An 11,717-nucleotide genomic window follows, 5' to 3' on the forward strand; every position below is an offset into this window, starting at 1 on the left:
TATGTTCATGGAAAGAAGTTTTGAGAACTTGCCATTTCAGCTGCCCACATCCTTGGGCTGGCAAATGGGCTCAGTCCCCAACAAACATTAGGCTACTGTAAGGGAAATTTTTTTTTTAGCACCATCAATACCAGTAACAACAGTAACAGCAATATCACTATCATTAATATTTGGCAACATTGCAAAAGGAAAAAGGAAACAAAACTTTCTGTTGAACACCAAAGGGAAAAGTAGCCTCATAGATTTTGAAAAGAAACTCTTCCCACTGCATGCGCATGCATGCACACACATACGCAGCCCCAGAGTTTCATCCATTCCCTTCCAATCCTTCAGTTGTAACATAGCAAATAACAAAATGGTATACTCAGAATTCAGAACTTATACCCACACACACATATAAGACCCAGATCCATGTTGCATAGAAAAATAGAAGTTATTGGAGAGGGAAAACTCTTGATGGCCGACACAAATCACATGCTCACAACATTGCTTTTTGGAAGGATTCCCTTCCTAAAAAAATCCCTAGTGACTCATTGAGACTGCTTAAGGGTCTTTGTTTTAACCCAACCCTTCCCAGGCAGAATTTTTCCTGAGGCAATACAAGCTTTGAACACTCAGAGGACCTCAAATGCCTTACCTCAGTTACACAACTTTTATTTATTTTCAAGACACCAAGATTTCTTTTGAGAGTTTTCTAGAGACTCAAAGACTTTCTTTTGAGAACTAGTGCAAGCCCGCCTCCAATCTGTGGCTGGAAGCAGAGCTGCTCAAACTTCCCAAAGTACTTTGAACTCTGCACATGCTCAGAGGCTGTGTGTGCTGTTTTTGCAGTACTCACAAAGTGGTGTTTGTGGTATCTTCCTGCCAGTGCACCCCCCCCCCTTTTCTTGGCTCTGTGGAATAGCCAAGCCCACAGAGTCAAGAAATCCAAATTTTCCAGCACAAATCCCTCCTGAATTCAGTTGGCCAGACCAAACCCAGAGAAGAGGCTGCAGTTACTGTCTCTTTAAATAATGGGAGTGCTCTTAGCAAGGTAGACTATTCCCCTTTTTTCTCATTTGTTTTTCTTGTCTTTACTCCAAAAGGTACACATTTCTTCCCATATTTTTTTTTCCAGTAGAAAAAGTACCAAATCACCATTTACCAAAACTCTTAAAATTCTCTCACATACCAAGCACCATGCACCCCCTGAATCAAGGAATTCCTGTCACTCTCATTCTCACATGGCATACACACAACATCCAGAATAAAAATATTTTTGCCTTTCACTCCCACCTCACATTCCAAACTGCTGCAAGTTCAACAGGGGGAGGAAAAAACCAACCAATTTCCACTATTTCTCCAAAACCTCCTCATCACATAAAAGAAAACCCTTCCTTTCTGCATCTTTGCTTCACTTTTCCTTCCTTTTCTTTCATTTCCACAATCCATCTGCTCACTTGCCTTTACTTTCTACTTACAACATCTACAAAATTCCAATCCAAACCCCATGAAATTACAACCACACCACAGTGCTTTCTTTTTGCACGTGTTTCCTCCTGAACAAATCCTCTTTCTTTCCATGCCTTCCTTCACAAACATACTCCAGCAATATCCATTTAGCCTCTGCAGCCCCTCAGATGTAGTTTCACCTCCCTTGGTCCAAGATACAACCCAAAAGTGATCCCAGAACCGTAAAATCCTCCCCAGGAACTTGCAAAAAAAGCAGTTTTTTTTCCTTCTTTCATCTGCCCATCAGCATCCCCTCCTGGAATTTCAAATACCATTATTTAATCTAACAAGAAAATCTTCCTACCTAGGAGGGCTATAAGGCAGAAAAACTTGCATTTAATGCAAGAGGCAGAAACACTTGCATTAAAGACATTAAAACAGTGTTCCTGGTTTCTGACAAGGAAAGGACCTGCATAAAAATGTTTCTATATAACCCCTCTTTCATACAGGGCTTTCACACAGGATAAGCTTATTGAGGATATCCAGAAAACTGGGTAGGACCTGTGTTAGCCCAATTCAAGGGCCACATATTTCCTTACTTCCCAGTTCTGGCTCAGATAGAAGGAATGGGGGAAGGAAAAAATCACACACACACACATTTCCCTGATCATCACCTTTTTCCCAGCCGGACTCAGCCAAGCTTGGGCTCAGGCCAATGACCTCATGAATCTGTATCTCAAACAAAGCCAGGTTCACACATTCTCATCTCAGGGGCAAGAACACCCATCCACACCCTTGCTTTCAACCCTGCCCTGAAGAGGACAGATTGGTGCGGCTGCGTGCGGAGTTTCTATTTCCTGAGAAACCCCCAAAACCCACTCTGGCCTATGCTTATCTCCCAGAAAGGGGCACACTTTACAAACAGACAAGACAGAAAACACAGACAGCAACAATAGAACAGGACATAAACCATACTGAGAATTCCAAGTGTCAGTCCAACAAGACAGATGACAAAACATCAACAAGACAGACGACAAAACAGACAATCTAAACAAATACACAACCTAAACAGGAACTGAGGCCGGGGAACGACGTCTCACTCCCAGACCGGAAAGTGGCCCGTACGCTGCGTCCAGCAGGCCTTTCTTTCCAATACCAGATCTGCAGATATTCAGAACAGAACAGATGGCGGGTAACCGCCGTGCGCACTTACCGATTACTCCTCTCTCGGCTAGTCAGACGTCCCACCGAGCCGGGGCAGAGGCTAAAAAAACGGCTATAGGGCCTGTCCCTGGAGTCGGAGGAGGCCAGACCGCTGGTCTCGAATCTTGCTGGGGCCTCCAAATGTTATATCCCAACGGACGCCTTGTCAGTCCTTGGCAAACAGACCACAAGACCAGAGTGGAGAGAAGAAACTCCTTTATTGTACCTGCGCAGGGACCAACACTTTAGTAAAGTGCGGTCCCTATGTACGGTATTACAAGCCTTTTTATAGCATTTCTTTATCTCTGGAAAAGTACTAACGTATGTCTTCGGCACGTCTCTTGCCACAGTTTCTGCTGACCACCCCTAATCGTCGCTGGTATCCGGGTCTTGCAGGCCTCTTAGTCATGTTATCTTCCCTGCCTGACCTTGCGCTCGTGCTTCTTGTGCATCTCTATCACCACCTTGTTCCTGTTTTTGGTTTCACATGGTCATGCCTGCGTGACTCTGAGAGGGTCGGGGTATACCCTGTACCTTTCAGATAAAGTAGTTAGCAAGTAGGTGTGCCGTGCGCAAGGGTGGATTAGGTTCAATAAGCGATAAGCGGGTATTCTGTGCTGCTAGCTAGCCTAGTTCAGTTTTCTTTAGCACAGGACAGTATTTTACCTGGATGTGCTCCACTGCACGCAGCGGTGCTTCCGTCGGAGAAAGACGAATTTTCAAAATTGTGGTGACCTTTGATTTCTTGCACTTGGGTACCATGCAGATTTATTTGGAATAATAAAATTCTCTATGATGCAACAGAGAAAACCCTTTTGAACGGAAGTGGGGAAACTCTGGCTAGAGTGATAAGGCTCTGTAAGCATTTGCACACCTTAATTAAACCTGTTTGTTTTGCCTGTTTCCTGCAGACTGGAACATGATAAGGCTGCCTACAGAAAACTTAGGTACGGTTGTGATGTGATCAAAGCGTTGCCTTTAATTCTCTGAAATAAAAAGCCAAGGTGTGTCCTTCTGTCCTGACCTTTGCAGGCACCTCCCACCCCCCACTTTGAGGCTATTTTCAGCCTCATCTATCAATAATGTTCAGGAGACTTTCTCCTTCTTTTATAAGCATGAGTTGTTCTTGCATTTCCTGTCCTGGGTTCTCTTGCACACACTGCCTTGTTCTGGTTCCCTTTAAAGCATGTGAAGAATAGCTGCACTAAAATATACAATATAACTGTTCTGCTGCAATCAAGGCTAAGGTTTTGTGTTTGATTGTGCCAGACCAGTCAAGAAACACATTTCCCAGCTATTCAGTTAGATCCCACCCGAGTGCTGAGGAGAGCTCTAATATGGTCTCCCGTTTCTGGCAAGACGGTGTGAGCTGGTCATGAGTGGCTCAGTGCAGCCTTCGTATGTAGAGCAAGCGCGGTTCACTGTGTCAGAATCCCGGAATCTCAATTTGAGAAGAGGAAATAAAACTCGGGGTCGTAGGAAAGATCAATCGTTATGAACCTTTGCGTCTTTATTGTCTATCCCAGGTTCCCGCGGTTGACTCACAATAATGCATTACCGGTCTAGCAGAGATGAACTCGCTGCAAAGCTTCAATTCATCTACCAGCAGTTTTTATACTCTCTCAGTCATGTACACCCATACAGAGCCATTAAGGACAGAATACCTGTATTACAATAAAGTTCAGTGATCAGCATATGGAGAAAAGATACAGGAATATCAGTCAACCATACAGACAATAAGTTTACACTATCTCACAAGGCGATTTTTGATGTATCAGTGGAGTAATTTCCAGAGGCATGGATCCACCTCCAGGTCTACCTAGATATGTAAAATTGGGCTATCGTAAGTTCTTGTATTACTTTCGGGAAGTCTGAGACCCTGAGTAAAGTACAACAAATAGCTACTTCTTGTCAAGCGGTAAATTACAAAAGAGAGTAGCTAGCTACAATGTGAATGAATTTAACTGAATGAGGACCTCCAATTCTTTCTGTCTGCTCTTGCCCCATAGCCAGGGGCGGGGGAATGCCATTTTAAACAGTGACAGCTTGGTTTTGAGAAGGAAGACAGGATTTGATCCCACAAATGCAAAGGCACACAGGAATAATGCTTTTCAGACAGGATTTACCCAAATTCTCCCAACAACTGGAGCACAGAGTGTCCCTGTGGTTTGCTTGCACTTGTAGTCATGTGCCATTGAGTCACCTCTGGCTTATGGCAACCCTATGAGAGGAAGCCCTCCAGAATGTCCTCTCCAGGACGTCCTTGCTCAGCAATCATAAATTACAGGCCGGGGCTTCCTCGTTTGGGGTCTTTCTTTTCTTCTTCTGCCTTCAACTTTCCCTAGCAGGATTGTCTTCTCCAGGGAGGCTTGCATTCTCATGATGCGTCCAAAGCAGGACAGCTTCAAAGCTGTCATTTTTGCTTCTGGGGAACGCCCTGGCTGGATCTGACCTAAGATCCTCTGGCTTGTCTTTCTGCCAGTGCAAGATATTCACAAAGCTGTCCTTCAGCATCCATTTTCTTCCTGTCAGCTTTCACACAACCCTGTATCATGATCAGGAACACAATAGTGTGGATGAGCTTGGCCTCGGCCTCTAGCGAAACGTCCTTTCACTTGCCGATTGTTTCTAGTTTCTTCATTTCTGCCCATCCAGCTTTCAGTCGTCTTCAGATTTCTTGACTGTAGCCTCCATTTGTATTGATGACAGAGCCTAGATAAGTAAAAACTTTCACAATTTCAATTTCTTCATTTTCACGGTACAGTTCTGCAATTCTTCTGTAGTCACGATTTTGGCTGTTCAGGTGCAGTCCTATTTCGGCACTTTATTTCACTTTCATTGAGAGTAATTTCAGTTTGCTCCTGGTTTCTGCCAGTAATAAGGTTTCTTTTGCATATCTTACATTACTGATCTGTCTTCTGCCGTTTTTCACTCCTTCCTCTGATTCTAATCCAGCTTTCCTTATGATTTTTCTGCATACTGTTTGAACAAATGGAAGATAAAATATGCCCTTGTCTGGCACCTTTGCCTAAGGGAGACCATTCTGTCTCTTTATATTCTGTCCTAACAGGAGCATCTTGTCCATGATAAAGTTTACGCATCAGGGCAATCAACTGCTAAGCCATCTCTGTTTCTTTCAGGACCATGTGCATCTTCTTGTGATCCGTGAAGTCAAAGACTTTGTTGTAGTCCATAAAGCACCAACTGATCTTCTTCTGAAATCCTTTGGTGCACTTCAGTACAGCCAATGTATTTTTGCAATATTTGTTAGCATATCTCATACTTTTCTGTCATCTAGCACTTGGGATGGGATAGTTCTGCTGCTTCTTGGGTGGAATTATTATTTGTGGCATTGTCACTTTTCTCTAGAGTCATACTCAGACTTAACAAGGCATCTTTGAGATCTGATATTGCTTTTATCTCTCTCTGGTCACATTTTGATATTATCTCCTCCTGCTATACCTCTCCAAGTTTCTTAAATTCTGGGTTCCCATTTCTTTACTGAAATGGCATGCTTAATCTATATGTGTCTTCCCAGTTGTATGGTAAAATGTCATTCTGGGAGAGATTTTGTATTAGATGGGATATAAATGTCCTAACTAACTCACTAAAATCTTATACGAGAAGTTTCCACAATCACAGTGCAACACGGGGCTGCTTCTTGGAGCTTTCAGCCAAATGTACTTTTGTTTTCTGCCCAAGAGGTTGACGTGGTTTGGGTCCACCTGCCATACTGAGGAGTTTCAGCAGCCTGTTGCATGGGTCCCCACTAGCCAGTTTCTGCTTCTGTCACTGACATTTCTTCATGTGTCCCAGGACTCTGGGCCCCCTGTTTTGTATCGTGAACATCATAGGTCCTTCATAGCAGGGGTTTGACTTTCTTGAGACTTCTCCAAATGCAATTCTTGACATGCATTTCCTCCTTTTTCAAACACATAGAGGGCTCTAAGTGGTTCCATTTGACCACGCTTTTTTTCATGTCCTAATCCCAGACCTAGTTCCCTTTTGTAGTTTAAGCATCTGTGTGTCAAACAGTCAGTTAAAATGAGCTGCTGGCTGTGAGTTGGTATTTTTGGACTGCGGAGTATGCACCGTGCCCCTTTTGTTTCCTCTTGGTCAGGGAGGGTTGACTTCAGCAGAGCCAAGAATAGACCCACACGTGGTATGACTTTGCATTACTGCATTTATTTATTTGACTTTTATCCTGCCCCATGCTGCCTGGGCATGTTATAAATTAAGACATATACAACAACAATACAGTTAAAATAACAACTAATATAGCAATAAGATCTAACAATCTTTCAAATAAAACTGCACCATTGTAAACATCACAGAACCATAGATCAGCATAAAAGACACAGCAATTTATAACCAAATATATATTGAAACCATTAAAATCATTCTAGCAGTTAAAATATCAGGAAAATAAAAAGGTCTGGCACTGAACAGAATGCACAGAAGGCACCAGGCAAGCCTATCTGGGGAGTGGTTCCGAAGTCGGGGTGCCACTGTCGAGAAGGCCCTTCTCCTTGTACCCGGCCTCCTTACTTCCTGAGGAGGGGGCTCTTTCAGATGCACTAAGAGGCTGGGTATGTTCATATAGGATACCCCAGCCACAAGCATTTAGAGCTTTAAGCACAAGTGTTAACACCTTGAACTGGGCCCAGACTTCAATTTGTAACCAGTGGAGATGGTAGAGAGCTGGCTTTATATGATCATGTCCGCCAGTCCTCGTCAGCAGCCTCGAGGCCCTATTCTGGACCAGCTAGCTGGCTTTTCTGAACCATCTTCAAGGGAAGCCCCACAAAGAGTACATTGCAGTAATCCAGACAAGAGGTTACCAGTGCATGAATAACCATTGCCAGGTTCTGCCTGTCCAGATAGGGGTGTAACCTTAGCTGATAAAATACTTTATGTGTGTTTAGGAACACTTAAAACTGCTTCTTCCAGATTTGGCTTGGTCCTTCTGGCAGCCTTCTGGATTTCAGGATCAAGCCCTTCCAGCAGTCGCTCTTGGAAATTAGCCGCAGTTGGTCTTGAGATGAGCTGCCTGCCTTATACCTTGGATGGGACACTGGACCCTCACCCTAAGATGAGGCTGGCTTAGCTTTGCACATCTGCTCCTGGGCCAGGAGTGCTCTGGCTCTTTTGCAGTGAGACATATGGACCCGAGGGTCCCCCATAATAGCAGATGCTGGGGTCGTCCCAGGAAGCTGACTGATGGGAGATTCGGGCAGCTGAAAGGGAGCAGCTTTTCATGCAGCATGTAGCTGAACTGTGAAATTCACTGCCATGGGAAGTGGTGATGGCCCCCAAGCTGGACTCGGGAGGAGGCTGTCAGTGCCTACCAGCTGTCAGGGCTAGCTGCTTCCTTCTTCACTGGACTTTGCAGCCTGCATGCACCTGTTGCTGACAAGCTAGGCAGGAGGAAGTCTGGTGTGCCCTGCTGTGGGGAGCCTGCGGGCAGCTGGTTTGCCACCGTGTGCACAAAGTGCTGTACCAGATCGACCGATCCAACAGGGCTGCTCTTATGACTTTGTGAGTCGCTCACGCTCCATGGCAGTGCTGGTGGTCTGGAGGGTCTCAGATGGTCCTTCCTGTTCAGGCCGAAATGCCGCTCTTCCCTGGGGTTTTTCACAGACACCCAGTCTTGCTTCCGGTTTGGGATTCAGGCCCCTTTGCTGTTTGGAGTCAGGAGGTGTACTTTTGCCTGCAGAAAGAGTTCTTGTCTGGAGCTTGTTGGCTGAGCGCTGCAGTCTCTAGCCTCACCATCTACCAGCTGGGGGTTTATTTGCCAGTAGAGGCGAGACAGTCCCATGGTCTCACAGCTCTGCCCACTGGGATTTCCTGAAGGAATAGCCCTATTGTCCTGAGGGTCGTAGCATACAGGGCTATTGGAATAGCCTCAGGCCATTAGTTGCCTGTTCCGTCATGCAGTTTTGCAATTTCGTTTTTCAAATGCCTGCCAATAAAGCCTTTAGGGGACCTTCTACTCATTGTGCATTATTTACTGGGTGCCTGGACCTGCCAGGTTCCCTTGTGATCGCCTTTGTTGTCTTTCTCCAGCCTCCCTAAGATGGTGATTATTTTTATATTCTCTCCATTCCCCTTCAAGGAACTCAGGGCAGCTTACAAGTTTCTCTTCCTCTCCCTCGTACACTCACAGCAACAAACTGCGAAGTAGGTTGGGATGAGAGTCTGTGACTGGTCCAAATTGATCCCGTCAGCTCCATGGATGAGGGGGACGAACCCAGATCTCCTGCATCTCAGTCCTGTGCTCCTTTGTACTGGGTCATAAGCTCTGCATTGCCTCTCTGCTGAGGGGATATGTGGCATTTATAGGAGCCAGCATGATTTTTTGGCATTTATAACTAGAGGGGGCACTTTCCATGTTGCCTCATCTGCCCCCTGTTTTGCCCTGGCAGAATCTGGGACTTCTGCCCATTCTGGTGGGTCTCCCAGTTGCTGCAGCATCTGAAAATCTGTGCTCTTTACCTTACCCATCATGGTGCAAGTCACCCTACATGGTAGTCCAGCCCTAACAGATCGCTGCTGGTTCATCCCCGGCCTGCTACGGGGGGCCCAAGGCACTGGGCAGCCTGCGGCAAGAGTGAAATGGGTAGTGGGATCTCAGCTCGGAGCTGGGGGTGGGCAGTGTCCTCCACTCTGCCATGCCAAACTGCAGTATGATACCTTTGGGGATGGAAGCCTTGGCCATGTGTCATGCCCATGCCTCGTCCCCCCACCACTCGGACACGTCTCTGCTCCTCGCTCTGCCTAAGGGGAGGGCTGGCCATGCTGGGTTGCTTGCTTGCCAGGCAGAGAACTGGTGAAGCAGAAGATGATGGTGGCGCGGGACTTTCTCCCCAGAACTTGCTCGGCCTCCCAGCCTGGCCAAAGCATCAGTGGGCTTTGCAATGGAGACAGTTTCCCCTGGAACTTGTGTATTGAAGCAGGCTGACCCTAGCCACCTGCACTCAAAAGTAAAAGCCACTGAGGGACTCTCTTCCATGGGTTTGAAGCCAGAGGAGCATCTTCTACGGTTGGTGAGGACTGGGATTTCGACAGGTGCTCAAGTGTTTAACAAGGTGCTCCTCTGTTTAAAATGCAATCCAATAGCCCTTGGATTGCAGCTATATAGCCCCTGGCAAGTCATTTCTGTTTGTTTTAATCATGTTTTTTGCTAGGTACGTTTGTATGATAGCTTCCTCCTTCCAATAGAAGCAGAAGACTGGACGTGTTTGCATATATATAAAGTAGGTGATCAACTTCCTTCAGGCTGAAGGCTAAATTCCATATTAAAGAATCATTCAAGGTCAGATTCCATGTGTGGGCAGGGTCGGAGGCAAGATGGGCTGGGGCCAGGTGCAAAAGGGCATGGCTGAAAGACCCAAAGCATCAGCCTCTTTTAGCATAAAGCCTTTCCTTTATGAGGCATCGGCCTTCCAGGATGCACCAGGCCTGGGAACCACACAAGGGCTGGTGCTCCAGGGGTGGGAGTGGAAAGGAGGTGAGGCCAGGTGAAGAAATATGACCGCAAAGGTTTGGATCCCAGCCCTGAGGTTCCGCACCCCTTGTGGAGTGAGCCCTGCAAATACCCCACAAGGGAGAAGTTAGCTCCTTGCCTTGCCTTCCTGTTTCTGTGGTGTCCGCTGAGGCCATGGAAAAAAATCCTTTCCTGCAGAAATGTACTCCCGGGCATCCTAGGATGCTCTTCATTTTGCAGTAGTTTCCTAATTGAACCTATATTATTTAGGATACATTCAGATCAGGGCTTTTGTATCACCCTTGCAGAACCAGTTATGGCCACCCAGAACAGCATCCGTCTCCTGGATTTCGGACAACGCAATAACAAACCAGGGGTTCTCTGCATGGCTTGTTCCTGAAGATAAGCCTCATTCTCAACAAGACTCCAAATTCAGATGACACAACAACCCACCCACACTGGCTGCTCAAGGTGGGTTGATGTGTCATGGAAACCTAGCCTTAATCACCCTGTGGAAATTCAGTTTGCTGGCTTTTTTCAACTCCAGGGGCTCCTGTGCCCACAGCTACCTGCCACAGTCAGAAACTGAACAGCTGATGGTTGTCCTGGGCCAGAAGATGCATTTGCTGAGTTTCTGCATCACCGGCAATCGTGGGAGGCACAGGAACCCTGACAGCTCAAATAAATGACAACTCTGTGACTCACTCACTCCTATTGGTTGTATAAGGAAGTAAAGCTGGACAAATATCTGAGGGTTTTTTTCCCCCTTCCCTGACAAACAGGCTCTGGGTTTCACCTGGCTTTCACCTGGCTTTATGCCCTCTTTCTGCCTGTCTGTCTTCCTTTGTTCTTGTTCAGAATGAACGGGCAGCCTCTGAAAGGCCTCACCTGCCTACGCTATCCAAAAAAGCCTCGCCAGGGTCTGCGGAGCTAGGCAGGGCCGCTTAGCAACCAGGATCCGGGGAAGAAGCAAATGCACGTGCAAACACAGAAGCGAGAGGGGCAAGGGAGCTGCTGCTGGCAAGGACCCAGCGGAGATCCTGCCCCTTAGATACCCCAAGACCCTCCCTTTAGGCAGTTGTCAAAGGGCAGCCTGGAGCGCTGGGAAAAGCATCCTTTCTCACGGTCGTGTTCCTCCCCTTCCCTGCCTCTGTGTTTGTTCCTTTACCTGAAAGCAGATAAGGGAGAGGAGGAACGGGAGGGTGAAGCTCCAAATGGGGAAAGAAGCTTGATCCCTTCCTGTCCATCCCTTTCCTTTCGCAGCACTTCAACCAGGGCCTTTTCCTTCCAGTGCCACATCTTTTCTGGAGTCAGAAGCCAGCAGGGAGCAAAACCACTGCGGAGGGGTGATGATGGGACAGAGCAGCTGGCAGGGAAAGGGTTAAGTGCCTTCTCCCTCCCCACTGTTGGGAAAATTTGGATAAATCCTGTCTGAAAAGCATTACTCCTGTGTGCCTTTGCATTGTGGGATCAAATCCTGTCTCAGGAGGCATTCCCCCGCTCCTTTCTCTCACCTTTAGCTGTAGGCTACAGTAGACAGGCCATTTTAGCCCAAATATACATTGTAAATAGTCATTGTTGGAATTCAGTTTACAAT

General features: G+C 46.5%; 1 protein-coding gene across 1 annotated transcript in view; it reads right to left on the reverse strand.

Moving 5' to 3' along the window:
- Positions 1 to 2,891, reverse strand: part of LOC123022502 (placenta-specific gene 8 protein-like) — a 21,030-nt gene extending 18,139 nt beyond the window's left edge. Inside the window, exon 1 of the mRNA XM_044428227.1 lies at positions 2,645 to 2,891. The gene's annotated coding sequence lies outside the window, so the exon portion shown is untranslated. The remainder of the gene's footprint in view (positions 1 to 2,644) is intronic.
- Positions 2,892 to 11,717: the final 8,826 nt, after the last annotated feature.

The sequence above is a fragment of the Varanus komodoensis genome, unplaced genomic scaffold (genome assembly GCF_004798865.1).
Source record: "Varanus komodoensis strain SLA01 unplaced genomic scaffold, ASM479886v1 scaffold2, whole genome shotgun sequence".
Lineage (NCBI taxonomy): Eukaryota > Metazoa > Chordata > Lepidosauria > Squamata > Varanidae > Varanus > Varanus komodoensis.